Source organism: Mirounga leonina, unplaced genomic scaffold, assembly GCF_011800145.1.
Source record: "Mirounga leonina isolate KUSES-001 unplaced genomic scaffold, KU_Mleo_1.0 Mir_173, whole genome shotgun sequence".
NCBI lineage: Eukaryota > Metazoa > Chordata > Mammalia > Carnivora > Phocidae > Mirounga > Mirounga leonina.
The window spans coordinates 91,692,200-91,707,067 of NW_023270447.1; positions in this window are offsets into that span (position 1 = coordinate 91,692,200).

The window sequence follows — 14,868 nt, forward strand, 5'->3', positions numbered from 1 at the left end:
CACGCATTCGTGTCCCCCTCTGGGACCGAGGCTCCGGCCCTCTCCCTGCTGCGGGCCCTCAGAGCGCCCTAGCTGGAGATGCATCTGCTGCCGCCACTTTGCTGGGTCCGCGCGGTCGCTCTAGGTCCCTGGATACACAGGGGGGCGTTCACACAGTTATGCCCTGAGAGCAAACTTCCACCCCTCATCTAGGCAAGGTTCCCACACCTCCTTTTTTTTTTTTTTAAGATTTTATTTATTTATTTGAGAGAGAGAGAGAGCACAAGAGTGGGGAGAGTCAGAGGGAGAAGCAGACTCCCCGCCGAGCAGGGAGCCCGATGCGGAACTCGATCCCGGGACTCCAGGATCATGACCTGAGCCGAAGGCAGTCGCCCAACCGACTGAGCCACCCAGGCTCCGGTTCTCACGTCTCTTTACCATCCGGGCACGTATTCCCCCTTTAATCCCCACCCGCTCCCATGGCCTCCCCTCCCCAGAGGCAACAATTTTGTCTTGATCACCATAGTTTGGTTCGTATGTCGCTGTTCTTCCCAAATCTGCAGTGTGGCCTTGCCGGCATGTATGTTTTATTTGCATAAATGACAGTTATTTGTGCAAGTGGCCTGTATCTCATTCTGCTCCGTTCTGCTTTTGCTCCAACCACTGAGTTTTTGAGCCCCCTCGGTGCTGCTGTGCACCCGTGGCCTGTGGTTGCCATTTCTTGCGCAGCCCCCCACAGTGCGCGCTCCCCCACGGAGCGGTGGGCCCCAGGCACATCCCAGCGTGCAGCCGCACCTGTCACCTACTGCAGGTGTCCCGAGAATGCCTCGGGGCTGGATCCGCGGGAGCAGAACTGCTGGGGGCCCAGCTGTGCGCATGCAGAGTGTGCAGCTGCCGCCTTCCCCCGTGGCCTTCCCTGGATGCCTGTGGCATCCACAGCCCCCCACCCCAGCCATCGTGGGTGTTCCTGTAGCCCACCGCCACACCAACACTTGGCTTAATGGCTTTGTAAATTTTTCCCAGTCCAAGAGATGTAAAGCGGTATCTTGTCCTAATTTTCCTTGGTGTGATTCCTAATGACTTTGAGCTTCTCTTCTCATGCTTATTAGTTTTGGGGTTTCCTCCCCATCGATTATCTGCTCATATCATTTGCCCGTTTTTCCACTGGGGTCCCTGTGCTCCTCTTTCTGATTTGCAGGAGGTCTTTGTAAATTCTAGGTCTTAATCCTTTGTCAGTTTTTAACATTGCAAATATCTTTTCTCATTTGCTCAGCTGTGTATTAACTTCGTCTGTATTGTCTTTCACTGAACAAAAATCTCTGGCCCTGATATAATGAAGTGTATGGATTTTTTTGCTTTATGGCTTGAGGTTTTGGATTTTTATTGAAGGCATCCCTGCTCCTAAGTCACAAAGACTTTCTCCTACATTTTCTTTAACTTCTGCTTTTCCTAAAGATTAAAGTAGGACTTTAATCCATGCAGATTCCTTTTATGTATATGTCATCAGGTGGGGAGTCAGTGTTGAGTTTGGGGTGGTTTTTTTCATTTCTTATCACAAACAGGTGTTGAGCTTATCAAATGTCTTTACTGCACTGACTGAGTTCCCTTGGGTTTACCCCCACAGTGAATGACAGTGAGAGTTTCAGATGTTCCTGGTAAAACCCTGCTTCATCAGGTGTCCTTCCTGATACACTTTTTGATTCAGTTAACATTTTACTTAGGATTTCTGCAACTTTGCTCATAAATAAAACGGGCCTATAGTATTTTTTTCCCTCTCATTATCCTTATTTGATTATGAAATCTGGATTACACCTGATTCACAAAATGAGCCACACAAATTTCACTCATTTTCAACTTTCCCAAATATGTGGTATAAAACAGAAATTACCTGCTCCTAGGAAGTATTGTAGAAATCTCCCCAAAAAATCATCTGGACTTGGGGAGGGAGGGGGGTTGCTGGTTGGTGGAGGAAGGTCCTGGCCACAACTTCTCTCACTCACTGCCTATTCAAGCCAACTGTTTGATCTGACATCAGTTTGGGCATTTTATGCTCTTTATAAGAATTTATCCGCTCCATCTAAGTAGCAGCTTAAAGGGTAAAATCTGCCTGTTTGTGATACTGATTTCTTATTTATTCCAGCTTCTCGATTTTTTTTTTTATTGGTCTTTGCAGAAGTCTAACATGTTCATTTCTTTTAACCAGATTTTGGGTTTAGTTGCCCTCTCTACAGGTTTTATCTTTTTCATTCATTTCTGCTTTAATCTTTATTTCTTTTGGTTGGGGGAGGAGGGGAAGGGCAAGCATCACTTTAAATGCCTCGTTCACTTCCAACACCTGTTGCTTCCTGATATGTGCATTTACTACTTACTGTCAATTTCCTCTTAAGAATCGCTTGGCTCTTTTCCGCAAATTTTGACACGTTGAATTCTGTTATCACTGATTCTGTGTCTTTCTTAAATTCCTTGATCATTCCCTTGAGTTATTCAGAGATATGTTAATGAGTTCCCCCCAAAATTGGGGTTCCTGAAAAAATGATCCTTTTGTTCATTTGAATGTCATTTATTGGTAGTTAGAGCATGTAGCTTATTTCATATTAATTCTTAAGAACAGACCGAGACTTCCTCCAAGACCCAATATCCCACCCCCATGGGTGGACCAGGGAAGGGCACACCACTGCACTAGTCAAAACTCCAGGTTCTCTCCTTTACTTTGATCTGTCATTAAAAACCCCATTAAAATTTCTCCCTGGATTTCTGCCAGTATTGATTGATATTTTTTTGAAGCTATGCAGTTAGGTGCCTCTATTTGTATGATGAATAGCTCTTCTTTATTTGTGATTACATAATGTTCTTTTTCATCCTTTGTGATTTTTTTCACTCATAAGTTCTGTTTTGTGTCTCTCTTTTCTTACCTTCAAAAGAGTGATGCTAAAACTTCTTACATCATAGAATTAGTATGAGGATTAAATATGTTGATCTGTGTAATGCATTTAAAACTTGGCCTAGCATAGTGAAAAGAAGGGGCATCTGCACCTCAGTGTTCATAGCAGCAATGTCCGCAATAGCCAAACTGTGGAAGGAGCTGAGATGCCCTACAGCAGATGAATGGGTAAAGAAGATGTGGTCCATATATACAACGGAATATTACTCAGCCATCAGAAAGGATGAATACCCAACTTTTACATCAACATGGATGGGACTGGAGGAGATTATGCTAAGTGAAATAAGTCAAGCGGAGAAAGTCAATTATCATGTGGTTTCACTTATTTGTGGAACATAAGGAATAGTGCAGAGGACCACAGGGGAAGGGAGGGAAAACTGAATGGGAAGAAATCAGAGAGGGAGACAAACTATGAGAGACTCTGGACTCTGGGAAACAAACTGAGGGTTACAGAAGGGAGGGGGGTGGGGGGATGGGGTAGCCCGGTGATGGGCATTAAGGAGGCCAAATGTTGGGATGAGCACTGGTGTTATATGCAACTAATGAATCGTGGAACACTACATCAAAAACTAATGATGTATCATATGTTGGCTAATTGAACATAATAAAAATAAAATAAATAAAATCCAGTTTAAAATGAAAAAATAAAATTAGGTCTAGAACATTGATGCCCTGTTAAGTGTTAACTTTCTTTTTTCCCCCCCAGTTTTTAAAACACCACAAGTCTCAACAATTCTAGGTGGCCAGGGCATCTCTGCCAATCTCCGGGGGATTCTGCTTGAATCTCCTCTGTTTCTGCAGAGCCCAGGGATGGGGAAGAAGTGCCAGGTGCTGTGACAGAGCTCCCCACCTGGCAGAAGGTAGAGGACAGATGTCCCTCCAAAGCCGGATGGATGAGCACAGGCCAGATGGAGAGGAGATTCCATCCAGATATGGTGAGTGACAGGATATACTGGAGAAGTTGGTCAATGTGACAAGTAGTTGCAGCCAAGAGCCCTGGCATAGGAGTGATGGAGGAGCAGCCCAGCTTCCGCATGGATAGAAGCTTCCAGAAGGATTGCCCTGCCTTGCTGGTTAGACCACAGAGTGGGGGAGAGGAGGCAGAGCCCCATCCAGGGCCTCACCTCTGCTCCCAGGTCTCGAGGCACGCACGTGAAAACCCAGTGGCCCAGAGCAGCGGTCGATAACTGGCATCAGTGACAGGGACATGGGCCTGGGAATTCGTCATAAATCACCCCCTCTCCCTTCAGGATGGCGTTGGCAGGACACCACAGCAGGAGGCATAACTCAATTACTGCTGGGAAGGCCGGCCTCCGAAGCGCTGACATCAGTCTGAATTAAACTGCGGGTTTTAATAACACACTCCTGCCAGGACCCTCCTTTCCCAGCTTTACCATCTCCAGTGCCAAGTCACTTCCAAAAGAAAGTGCCCGGAGCCAAAGGGGATAATAAGTAATAATTATTTAATGTGTTTTGCTCCTGGTGGTTTACATGGGAGAAGAGCAACTGCCTCTGACAAACCGTCCTGGGCTGGTTCTGGGCCTGACGCACCCCCAGGCTGGGAAGGAACTGGGGTTACCAGGCCTCGGCTTTAGCAGGCCCAACGCTTCCCCAGTCCCAGCAGCAGAGTGTGGGAATGACCCTGGAGCCTCTAGGACATGCAGCTCCTCGGGGCCCCTGCCAGCCCCACTGAGCCAGAAAGTCCAGGGAGAGGAGACCTGGGCATCTGCATTCTAAAGCCTGGCCCGCCATTCCCATGCCCCACCATATCCTCCCTCCAGCCGTCCTCAAGGACAGCAGCAAATGAGTCCACTCCTCACCCCTTGGCTAAAGCATTGCCCTCAGTGGGTTCTTGGGGTGATCTTCATGAGAGGACTGATATTATGACTCATAATAAGAAATATATACTTGGTCTTGACCCCTTTCCTGGCACCTAAAATCCTTGGAATTTCCTAAGTGCTGAGAGCAATAAAGGTGTCTTCTGTTATATTAATGAGGTGACTTTGGGACCACACCTAAGATTGGGGGCCGGAAGCCAGTGCAGCCACCCATGTGATTAGAGGGTTGGAACTTTTAGTCCCGCCCCCTCTGTAGCCCCTCCCCACTGGCCCCTGGTGAGGGGAGAGGGGCAGGAGGCTGAATCAATCACCATTGGTCAATGATCTGATCGATCATGGCTATGTAATGAAGCCTCTGGAAAAACACAAGGGACAGGATTTGGAGAGCTTCCCAACGTTGGTGCAGACGTGGAGGTGCGGGAGCGTGGCTTTCTCTCAGGGCGTGGAAGCTCACGCCTTTCCCACGTACCTCGCACTATGCATCTCCTCCAGCTGGCTGTTCCTGAGCTATGGTCCTCTTGTAATAAACTAGTGAGCTCGTAAGTAAACTGTTTTTCTGAGTCCTGTGAGTCACGCTAAAAAAATTAATCAAACCCAAGGAGGGGGTCATTGGAACCTCTAATCTACAGCTGATTGGTCAGAAGCACAGCAGGTGACAAACTGGACTCGCGAGTGGCATCTGACAGGGGATAGACTTGCAGGCCGGAGCCCTTTAATTAGTGGGACCTGACACTAATTGCAGGTAGACAGTATCAGAATGCAGCTGAATTGTAGGATACACAGCTGGTATCTGAGATTTGCCTGGTGGATGGGGGAGGGCACCCCACACATATTGGAATTGGAGCTAAAATTCTAGAGGCTTCCAATGGCCCAGTAAGTCTGAGAATTAATGCTGGTTGCCTTCCCAGTTCCCAGGCAGCAAGGACCCCCCATGGCTTCAGGAGGCTCATCTCCAAAAATACACCGAGGAAAGTTTTCCAACCCTGTAGTACTGAAACCCCATCTGTCTCTCTCTGAAGATTGAAAATAGTAAGGTAGTCAATAAACCTACCTTTTGGGTGCCCTGTGGAAAATATTAATTAAAATGTGCTTGTTTACCTAAAAGTCTTATGAGAAACTGGAATGCCTAGCTAGGCTCTGGCTCCCTGACCTACTAAACAGGGCTCAACTTGACATAAAATATGGAAATTGACAATAGTTAGGCTCAGAGAAGCTCATCACCTACCGAAGGCCACACAGCTGGGATTTGAACACAGCCCACTTGAATCTAAAACCCACGATCCTCCCCCCATGTCCCTGTACTTCCCAGTGATGACCAGTACCAACCAAAATGGAAGATCAGTACTCAGGGAGCAAGTACCATGGGATGGTAAGAACCAGGGACAAGAGGGAGACAGAATACTGGTTTCTGTAGTTGAATTTGGATGTGGTTCCAAGCTCCCTACAGAACAGATAGCAGGGTATGGATAAGAGAGAGTCACTTATCAGAAAGGAGGGGGCACACACATTCCTGAAAGAAGGACTCTGTGTAATTGATGCTGGGAACCCCATGGGATAAAGCAAAACCATCCTTGATAACATTTCTGTGGAAAAGGACTGTGACTGCACTTCATGCAGCTGTTGCTCAGGAAGATCTCAGCAAACGTCAGGGGCATAGCAGAAAACGTGACTCAGTGAAGACCCGGCTTTGCCAAGATAGGGTCCTGTGGTCTCCATATGCAGGCTTCTTGCTCCAGAGAGAGGATGTAGAGCACCCAGAGGCATGGACGCATTGCATACCCTGCAAATGATCATCTATTTTTAAAAGTAATCACTGGGCTTTTGTTAGAAGGCACAGAGCACATGCACTATGGTGGCTGACGATGGATGGGTGTTGTTGGTTAGGTTGACCAGATAGCCAGATGAGTAGCTTAACCAAAACTTCCACCCTGATCAAAGGTCCCTGTCTCCCAGAGACAGTCTGCAGGGAACCAACTGTTTATTCATAGGGGTGGCTTTGGCTTCAATTCCAAAGATAAAACATGATCACATCTCCCAAATTCTATACCGTAGAGCATGGCCAAGAGGACGTGGCTGCGGAAACGCCGTTAGCCCACCGCAGCTGTGGAAAACCACATGCGTGCCACCTGGACCATCTGATTTTAGCAACAGAGAGTCCCAAAACACCCTCCAGATGAAAGAGGTATGAAATGGGCCTCTGACAATTGAATAAATCAACCTTCTTTATGAAGCTATTGTTCATTTCAGTGTAATTAGATTCTCAAACATTTTGCTTAAATTTTTAAGAATCCAACAGGATTCATGGGGGGAATTTTCTCTTGGTTTGTTGGGGGTTTTTTTCCCCTCCATTCTGGTGGGAGAAGTAAAATGTGCTCATGATTTTCTTCTGGTTTAATAAAGAAAAAATAACAAACATTTATGCCTTCAAGAAAACAAAGACATCAATTTAAATATTATTGCCAGGGCAACACATTACCCATTCAGATGCCTTATCGGAACCACAGCCTGCTTTGAAGACAAAGGTTGCTTTCTCGAGGCACAAGGACACTTGCACCCAGGGTCCCCCAAGGTGCCTCTGTTAGCAGTGACGTCTGCAAGCATGGCATGCGTTATCACAGCTGTAGGGAAGTGAGTGCCTTTGCTCTGTCTTATCTTTCTGGGACATCCTTTGTGACATTAGACAGAGCCACAGTTCCCAAGCTACACCTGAGAAACTCAACACCAGTGGGCAGAAAGAGGAGTTTGTCGAGTTTCACATGCACACTCCTGAGTCATTCAGACAACGATTGAATAAGAGTGGAAACCACATCGGGTTTGTGCGGTAAAAACCATACCGTTGATGTAGGGGAGGGATCTTGATGCATCCAGAACGTGCCCCACCCACCACCAAGGCCATAATGGGAATCAGGAGTCAGAGATGCAGAAGGGCCAGGGCAGCCACTGGTCCACTCATCACTTGATGAGGGAGGGGAGGATTAGCCATGTGACCCCGTTGCAGTCACAGGGGTGAATGGGGCTGGACTCAGTGATGGGTCAGTGTGGGCACTGGGTGTCCAGGCTCTGAGATGACCCCCGGGTCCCCACCTCCTGGTATCTACACCTCTGCACAGTCCCTTCCCTCTCTATCAGGACTGGTCTGTGTGACCAATGGAAGATGACAATGTAGTTGTCACTTCCAAGATTGGGTTATAAAGGGCTGTGGCTTCGCTCTCAGTCCCTCGACCTCTCTCGCATTCTGGGGCAGGTGAGTGGCCATGCTGCAGGAACCCTGGTGCAGAGCTCATCAGGTGAGGAACAGGAGCCTCCAGCCAGCAGTCAGCAAGCACTGAGGCCGCCAACAGCCATATGAGTAGACTCAGAAACAGTGTGTTGGCCCCAGCTGAGACTTCAGATAAGATGGCAGCCTGGCCATCCACGTGAGGGACCCTGAGCCAGAACCTCCCAGATAAGCCTCCCTCCCCCCTGGATTCTACTGACTCCCAGAAACCATGAGATGACAAGTGTGTGGCTCTCACCTGGGCAGCCTGTGAGCCGCCTGCTTGAAGATGATAGGGGACACGGGGACATGCACACTGCTGGGCCACGTGAGGAGGAGGGCTTCAGCTCACATGGAGAGAGGCCCCCAGGGCCAGAAGGAGGACAGTCAGGGAAGGAGGCACGACACCATGGTCAGACCCCTGAGTCCAGCCCCAGCTGGAGGGCCACCTCCAGGAACTCCCAGTCTGCATTCCACACACCACTCTGAAGCAGGTTTATTTCAACTCTGCAAACCCCAGGCGAACCACAGGCTCTGAGGCTTGGCCCAGCCTGCATCCACCAGGACCCTGAGGGGGTCTCAGGTCAGCAAATGGGCAGCCCTGCAGGCTTCCCTTACACGGACGTCATTCAAGTTGGTGAGTCTTCCTTGACCCAGGGGCTGTGGCAAGTGGGGCTGCAGTGAGTTTGGCTGCCCCTAGCCCCCAGTCACGGCGGTGAGCAGGGGCCACGCGCACTGCCTCACCCCTACGTCATCGGAGCTCCCAGGTGGGTGCAAACCCCCCAGGGCTTGGCTGGGTGGGCTGTCCTCCCTCCCCCTCCTCCCTTGAGCTCAGCCAGCTCCCTCTGAAGTGGGGACATCACAGTGCTGTGACACAAACCTATTTTAATGCTTGCAAAAAGCCTGCCACTTAGCAGTTACCCCACCAAGGACCTCCATGTGAGGCAGAAGTTCTCTCTGGAATGGGAATAATCCTGTGTTTAAGTATTTAATCACAAGCGCAGTCTCCTCCCCCTCTCACCGTGCTTCATGGCAGATCCTCCGGACTCGTCCCTTGGGATCCTAACTGGCTCTAGTGTGTCTGTCTGCCCCAGGACAGGCCCATGGGTTACACCTGTGTGGCTTGTGACAGACACAGCACCTGGCTCAGAGCACCTTCTGCCCGAAGTGGAGAGTGGAGGCCCCCGCCCCGGACCAAAGGGTGCGGATGTGGGCACAGCCTGGGTTCGAATCCTCATCAGGCATTTGTTGGCTGTGTGACTTTGGTTGGTTTATTTTGCCTCTCTGTGCCTTGGCTTCTGTACCTTCTACAGGCCGGGGGTTGAGGATACCAACACTGGAAGATTGTTGTGTCAATTAAACATGCTAGCCCCAGCGAATGCTCACATAACAAACGAGCAAACGAGAGAATGACCATGCCTGCGGCAAGCCCTTCCTTCCCCCTCCCGGGAACAGAGAGCCCAGCAGCACCCCATTCCCTGAGGGCTGGCAGCTCAAGGCTCCCAGGACAAGGTTCCGTGGCCCGAGCTGTAGCTCTGGTGACTTCAGGCCACCCACCTGCCCCTCAGCCTTGGCCCCTGTCATTCTCGGGGCCCTGTATCGGCTCCTGCCACCTGCACCCCATCTTTGGCTTTGGTACGCACCCTTGCTCTGCAGGCTCCACTGGAAAAGCCTCTTCCTCTACCAAGGAGACCCCCGACCTCCCTTTTGTTTCTGAAGGTAAGGAGTAGAAGGTTCTGGAACTATAGTGATTGAGAGCAGAAGAGCGGGCAGACGGAGAGTGCAGAGTTCAAGAAGTGGAAGCTGGTGGGCTGGGCACGGAGGGTGCTGGGCAGCGGGGGGTGGGGCAGAGAGGAGGCAGGGAGCGGGGAAGCTTCCTGGCTTACTGAGCACACAGGACTGGCCGGGGTGCAGGCTTTCATTCCGACAGGAGTGCAAGGTTCAACAGGAAGGTCAGTTTGGGGCTGCCGCGAGAAGCCCCCCACTCAGCAGCCCCAGCGTCCTGAGTCTCTGACCTCCGGTCCTGCCACCCTCTTCTATTTCGGGGACCTTTGTGATTACACTGGTCCACCTGTGGGTAAACCGAGATCAGCTGATTTGCAGCCTTAACTCCCCTTTAGTGTAGAAGTTCACCTGGTCACAAGATCCAGGGCTTAGCGCCCGGGCATCTCTGCAGACCATGACTCTGCCCACCGCAGTGAGCACACGTCTCTGGCTGGAGGGAATTTGGGGTTTTGACTGACAGCTCCCCCCACCCCCGCCGTGTATCTACAATGGTGAATTACATGGAGCTGCGTTGCTGATTTGTGCGACCTATCACAGAATGGACTGACCCTATATTCCAGGACTGATCCCACGGCTCCCTTGTGTGGAAAAGCAAGCCGTGTCCCAGCCCCCACGCCCTGGCCTGGACAATCTCGCCAGAGCAGGACAAGGGGCAGTCACCAGAGGCCCTGGTCACGGTGAGCCCACAACCACAGAGCAGGTACCCCTGGGGCCTCACCCTCCCTCACGCTGCCCTCTCCAGACCCTATTCAGAGATGTTTGACCTTTCTCATGCAACACAAACTTGAACCATAAACCGTGAGAGATGCCAAGGGCTACTTATGTGACATAGTTGAGGACCAGCGACTCCTGGGGATGCCACTTAACAGTATTGTCTTTGCGAATGGCCCCCCTGGGGTTGTGCAGTTCTCCTGTGCAACCACATGAGACAGCCCTGAGGATAAGAGTGGCGAGGGGAAGAGAACAGGACATCCTTCGCGTGGGATTCGAGAGGAAATAATGAAGCCCACCTTCTGCATTTTCTTGGTGTGGACACATCCATCATCTAACCTGTCTTATCCTCCATAAATTCCAACAATTTCTCAGTGGGCACCTGAGTGTTCCCTGGGTGCCAAAACATGACAGGTGACCTTTGCTTAAGTCCAAGATAGATTAGGAAAGTTAACCGCATTCCGGCAGAGGCTGAGGTAGGTAATGTCCGCTCCCACCTCACAGCTGAGAGGGGGTACGGAGACAACAGTTTGCCCAGAGCCACACAGCTACTAGGGAGACCCAGGGTGACAGGTGGATAGGCAGGCTCTTCTGCCACCGTATGTTGTGTGACCCTGTCAGAGACACTGTCCCCATCTGGAAAATGAAGTCAAGCTCCCACTGGCTCCGGGGCACCCTGCACCCCACGGGCCTGCAGACAAGGAATGGGGCCTCAGGGCCAGACACAGGCACAGCTGGAGCCGGGCAGGTGCGCTTCTTCCAACAGCCGCACAAGGAGGGGCCAGTGTGAAAGCAGCAGGCATCCACGGGGCCTTGGCTTGGGGTGAGTAATGGGGGGAGCTGCATCCGTCCCCCGAACTCTGCTGCTGGAATCATTAGCTGGGACTTCTGAGGTGGTAATGTAGCACCTGACTCGGCCCTGAAACGTGGGCTGGTAGCAGGAAGCTCGTCCGCTGGCCTCTCTGCCCCAGCAGCGCGGGACCTGCCTCCCGGCAGGGCGGGGAACACGGCAGGCCCCTGGAGCCAGCAGAGCCCCACAGGAAGACAGAGACAGATCCGAACACGGCAGGGTTACAGCCGACACAGAACCACCCCAGGAACCCTTGCCCTTACCCTGCACTGTCCCCTGTAGAAGCAATTTCCCACCCCGTGTCCTACCTCGATCATGTGACATGACACCCTCATGGGGTACTCTAGGCAGGTGTAACTGTTTCCCATTTTACAGAAGGGGTACCTGGAGGCACTGATGTTCTGCCTCCCTGTCCATCAGCTCCCCGGCACAAACCCACTACCCATCCAAAGGGCCTCCCTGCCGTGGCCCTAGGTGGCACGATCAGGCAGAGGACAGATGGAGGCCACGAGGTCCGCGTGCTTGCTGGCCCCTCCAGAGCAACTCTGCAGAAATGTCTAAGCATAAAGGCCCATATTAACCGAAGTATTGTATTAAATACAGAAACTAGAAACGGTGTATTCCACATGCCCCGCCTGAGCCAGGCTCTGTGCTGGCCCTGACACAGCCAAGCTTCAAGATTGGACTTTGTGATCGTGTGGGACAATCTCTAGGGCCCAGGTAGCAGGGCGGTACTGGTGAACAGATGGACTGCACCTCATCTGATGCTGCACACAGGAACGTTCTCTATTATTCGGGACCAGTGCCAAATGGAGGCCTGGGGGACACATTGTCTGACGACCACCACTGCAAGCCCCCACCCTGTTTCCTCTCTCTGTTTCACAGATACCTAAGCTCCTCTGTTCAGTCACACCCATCTCAGCAAGACCCCGAGCGCTGAAGGGCTAGCATGCCGCACTCGCCCACCTGCTTGCGAGGAGCAGCACCCAGGCCCCTGCCCCAGGGATCTGCCTCCCGGACCTCCATCGTGCCATCAGCTTGTTGGGTCGGCGTTCACCGCCTCTTGGCACTAGAGGAACAAACATCCTCTTTACCAAGGCTCTGGATGCCCTTTCAGGCCACTGGGGCTTGCTGTAATTAATCCCCATGCCCCTCGGGGACCCCATATCCACTGAGCGCACTAATGCAGAAACCACGCTGGGAATGGTCCTTGCCATGGCCCCCGGTAGCTGAAGGCTGCAGAACATCTCCCACACGCCCAGCTCAATACGCACGGGGTCTTCCCCAGAACCCCGCCAGACCAGCGCTCTTGCCATCCTCCTGGTGGTCAGAACATGAAAATAAAAACCCTGAGCTTCAGAGGCGCCTGGGTGGCTCAATTGGTTAAGCGACTGCCTTCAGCTCAGGTCATGATCCCAGAGTCCTGGGATCGAGTCCTGCATTGGGCTCCCGGCTCAGCGGGGAGCCTGCTTCTCCCTCTGACCCTATCCCCTCTCATGCTGTTTCTCTCTCTCTCTCTCTCTCTCTCTCTCTCTCAAATAAATAAATAAAAATAAAATCTTAAAAAAAAAAAAACCCTGAGCTTCCACTGGCAGTGTGGGGACCCTCACCCTGGCCTGTGTGGCCCCAGACCAAGCCCAACACCAGAACCAGAGAAGCTGTGGTCTGAGGGCGTAAGTCACCGCCCCTCAGCAGCCTGCTCTTCTGGGGAAGCATGCTGACGGAGAGATGGGTTAGTCGGAGTCAGGGGCCAGCACCCACGTTCCTGGAGATGCCATGTATCTTATGCCCCGGGAGCAGCCCTTGGGAGGTCTGGCCCCCTCCACCGAGGAGACACCTGGGGCTCTGACCATCATAGGTCCCTGCCCTGCAGAGCCAGGAGCGGAACCTGGGGATGGCGCAGTGGGCCTGTCTGTCCCCAGGGGAGGCAGGTGGTGCAGGGGGGTGTGGGCACTGCCCAGGGGAGACCAGAAGGCTAAGGATGGACTCAGGGAGCACAGAGGAAATGTGGACCATCCCCTTCCCTCCCCTCATCTCAAAACCACACATCTTCAGGACAGAACAGGGAAGCCACAGTGCAGCCTCCTCCCAGCCCAGTGGGCGGTGACTGACTCCTCTGTCACGTGTCCTTCTGCTGGACCTCAGAGCAATGCAGACTCAGGGACACTTGGTTGATTCATGCAGGTCACAGCCCAGCCTTGGGGCATGGCATCTTTCCCAGGGACATGGGGACCCAGGGCCCTGCAGCCAGGTGTCTCTAGAACTTCTGAGATCCTCCCCACCAAGCATGGGTGCAGCCCCCTCACCTCCCCTGGGCTTTGCACACACCTCTCACGGCCCTTCCCCATCATCCGGTTCTCAGTCACAGCCTCCCTCCCAGACCCTGGAACTTCCCTCCTGCAAATGTGGCAGGTTGCAAGGCTGTCATAGAATGAAATGACTTAAATCACAGGCACGAGTGTCCCTGACAGTGTAGCAACTGTTGCTGTATTTTATTGAGAATGTTTCACTGAATTTAAGACATGGTACATAGCAAAATGCTCCGTTATTTTATGTACCACTAAGAAAGAAAAAACACCACCAATTAAACTGACACGATGTTTCCTATCCCTTACAATTTTTATTTTATACATATTGAAGGAGCTCTTCTGGACTTAATTAGACAGGGCTTTTTATTGGTTATCACTTCAATGCACACATAAAAATAAAGATATAAGCAAAATGAAGTGGTTAAAGAATTCCTAAAACTTGTGCACACTGAAGTCCACATCCTCTGATTTGGTTTTCCCCACGTTGGCATCCTCTGAGCTGTCAGGGGGTTGGCTAGTCCTAAGAGAACCCACAAAAGGAGAAAAAGCAGCTGCAGGGCCCAGAACAGGCCTGGGGCTGGTGGAGTGAGCCCACTGTGTCCACTCAGGGAACTTTGGCTAAACAGCTGATTCTCCCCATCCCTGGTCACCTCCCACAACTGTCTCTTGGGGCATGCAGCTTCACTGTGGTCTCTAGAATTACACCCCCAGGCCCACAACCACCTGCAATTTGAGGCAGAGTTGAGATATTCAAGTGGACATCTTTCCCTCGTCCTCACAGGGTAAGTCTCCTGCAGGACAGATAAGAACGCACAAGGCTTCTGGGTCTCTGACTACATTAGTTGAGCATGTTAGAGCCAAAGCAGACACGTGCTCAGCCAGCCGCCCCTCCGTCCATGCTGCGAGTTTCTGAGCACTTATTCTATGCCGGGTGCTGGGACAGGGCCGCTCCCCGCAGGCAGGTGCAGGCTGAGATGGGGTGTGTGCTGTAGGTCATGGGAGACCAGAGAGGTCCTCCCCGAGGGGTGATATATATACTCAGCAGGAAAGGAAGGTGTGAACCAGGCAGAGGGAGCAGTGTGTGCTGACGGAGGTGATGGGGAAGGGAAATAAAGTCAGAGAGACAGAAAGACAGAGGTGGGGGAGGAGGGCAGGCTGTGATATGGTTGGTCTGAGGACCTACCAACAAGGGCCCTGCA